Source organism: Pteropus medius, unplaced genomic scaffold (genome assembly GCF_902729225.1).
Source record: "Pteropus medius unplaced genomic scaffold, Ma_sr-lr_union100, whole genome shotgun sequence".
Lineage (NCBI taxonomy): Eukaryota > Metazoa > Chordata > Mammalia > Chiroptera > Pteropodidae > Pteropus > Pteropus medius.
Genome location: NW_024345601.1, coordinates 15,975,220 through 15,978,081, shown reverse-complemented (window position 1 = coordinate 15,978,081; position 2,862 = coordinate 15,975,220). Strand labels below are relative to the sequence as shown.

Here is a 2,862-nt window from a genome sequence, read left to right as displayed (position 1 = left end):
GTAATGGACATTGCTCAAGACAGCACGTGGCAGAGGTGAGTGGTACAGAACTCTGCCACCTTTGCAGAGCGTGAGTCCCTTACAGGCAGAGCTGGCATGGAACAATGATTTTGTATGTCTTAATATTACGATATTTTGCACACAAAGTCTCTCAATAATTTTATTACTAGTATGGTGTTTCTCCAAATGTTCCCTAGATATGGACTCATTTATAATTTTTTTTTTTTAGGCAAGGCAACCTTTGGTTGACCTCACAGATTGCAAGGACCTTGTCAGCTTACAATCCCTTATTTTTTATTTTTTACACCTACAGCACCTGGTCTTCCTAGGTGGTCTCCCATTCAAGTATTAACCAGGCCCGACCCTGCTTCGCTTCTGAGATCAGATAGGATCGGGCTTGTCCAGAGTAGCATGGCTGTAGACTTTTATAATTTTTTAAAATTTTATTTTAAATAATTTTTTTTATAGGAAAGATGGTTTATATTTTAACACTCACACCTGCAGGCATGCTTACATACGCACACTTCCTACTTTCCAAGAAGATATCTTAGACCCCTTCCTATAAATGCTGTTCTGGGTTGACTTTGGCAGCCCATTTAGACACTCCATCACAGGACAGCTCCTCACTCAGCCACGGGCCTAGGGTTCATGCCTACGAGAGCACACTAGCTCTAAGAATCGCTTATGTTTCTTCACGACATGTACAAGATGATATGATTATATTTGGTGTTCCAAAGCCCACACACATAACAAAGACAAATATACTTTAGTGTGAAATCTGATGTAGGGTAATCAGTTGTGGAAACTACGCTCTTGATCATGTTCAGATTCTTCCATAGTGGCCATGCAGTGTGGCGGTTCAGAGCAAGGCCTCAGGAGCTCCACTCCTGGTTTCATTAGCAATGTGAGCTTCAGTTCCCTTGTCTCTGAGATGAGGATACTGATACTACCTGCTTTATAGGGTTGCGAGGACTAAGTGGACTCTCACAGCAGTATCCTTCAAACTCATGACCTTTATCAAGCAGCTCTGCCAGGTAACTGACTTTTATTCCAGCTGAGGCTCTTACTGCCTACTTTGTTTCCTTTGGCTTCTTGGCCTCTCTTCTCTTTCCTGTATATATTCCTAGGATTAGGGATCTGGAGACATTTACTGACAAGGTGGAAAGGAATAAATAAGACACTGCTCAACTTCTTATCATTTTTCAATAGGCTACATGCCCATGTGTTCTTACCCAAATGTGACTTTCTAAAATATTCTGGTGGAAGAGTTAAGAATTTGAGATTTCACAAAATTCACAAAACTTCTTAAATATACTAAAAATTACTCCCAGAAAAAGCCAGTGGAATAGGCTTAAATTTACACATATCAGTTGCATTCTTGTCGTAGTCTATCTTTCTCACCATTGTTCATGCACATTGCAATCCTGGCGACTGTATTAGAATTTCCAAGTACTTTGTCTTTCCGTGGTCTCTCTCCTGCAGTAGGCATTCAAAGGTCAAGGTTAGGATGTCTACAGCCCAGATGTAAGCCTTCCTATCACTCCCCATCTTTATTTTACTTTTCCTTTTTTAAAAATAAAGTAGACAATTTTAGATTTGTAGAAAATTGAGAAGATAATAGAGAGTTCCCATATATGCTGCACCCAGTCTCCCTATTATTGACATCTTACTTGAGTATGGTACATTGCTACATTTAATGAGCTATAATTGACACAATTAACTAAAGTTCATGAGTTACTCAGATGTCCTTAATTTTTATCTAATGCCCTTTTCTGTCCCAAGATCCCATCCAGGATAGATACACTCCATTTAGTTGTCATGTCTCTTGAGGCTCCTGCTGGCTGTGACTAAGGTTCCCTTTTTCTAACAATTATTTTGTATTCACCTGTTATGATCATGAAATGGAATTCACAGATTGTACCTCCATGTACAGTTTAAACATCAACATAATGACCTAATTATAATGGAGTAAAAAATATTTAATATGTATTTGCTTTATAAATGCCCAGTCAGAACTGCATCAGAAGTCGTAAAAGAAGTACAATTGACCCTTGAACAACACAGATTTGAATTGTCGATCCACTTATACACACACAGAATTTTTCAATAAATGCTGTAAATGTTTTCCTTATGATTTTCTTAATATTTTCTCTAGCTTACTTTATTGTAAGAGTACAATTATAGTGCGTATAACATATAAAATATGTGTTAATTGACTGCTTATGTTTTCAGTAAGTCAACAGTAGGCTATTAATAGTTAAGATTTTGGAAAGTCAGAATTTTTATGTGGATTTTTGAAAGTGCAGGGGGTCATTCAAAGGTCATCTATAGTCACATATTTGTACCTACTTCTAATTTAAGAGCAGTGAGACAAGACTCTGGAATATTATTGTCATTTCTTTATTTTTGACATTTTGAAATTAAAGCTTGTGAAGAATAATATAAACTGGGCCACTTTAAAATGGAGTCTGAGCTGCCATCCCAGAGGAACTTCTTATTCCTTTTAACGACATTTGGAATGTTAAAATTGGGCAAAATAACCTTTGGACTAGGCCTAACGCAGCATTATATTCCAAACAACTGTTTGTTATAACTACCTGACTGAAAGTTAAAGATATTCTTGAGAATTAGCATCATTGTTACCTTATCTACAGCCATAGAAATTCCTTCCCTCTATTCACATAATTGCTCCCCTTCCCTTTCTCATAAATACCCCTTGCCTTCACCTAATCAGAACACTATTTGGGTTTCTGCCTGAATCAGTGCTTCCACATAGCTATTCTTTTGGGTCGCAAATGCTTGTTGCCTCTCACTTGACCTTTTATTTTTAGGTACAAGCTAAATAAAATATACGCATGGAAT

At 37.4% G+C, this 2,862-nt stretch overlaps 1 pseudogene; it reads right to left on the bottom strand.

Annotated features, from left to right (window-relative positions):
* Positions 1–304: 304 nt before the first annotated feature.
* On the bottom strand, positions 305–423 carry LOC120612024 (uncharacterized; annotated as a pseudogene).
* Positions 424–2,862: the final 2,439 nt, after the last annotated feature.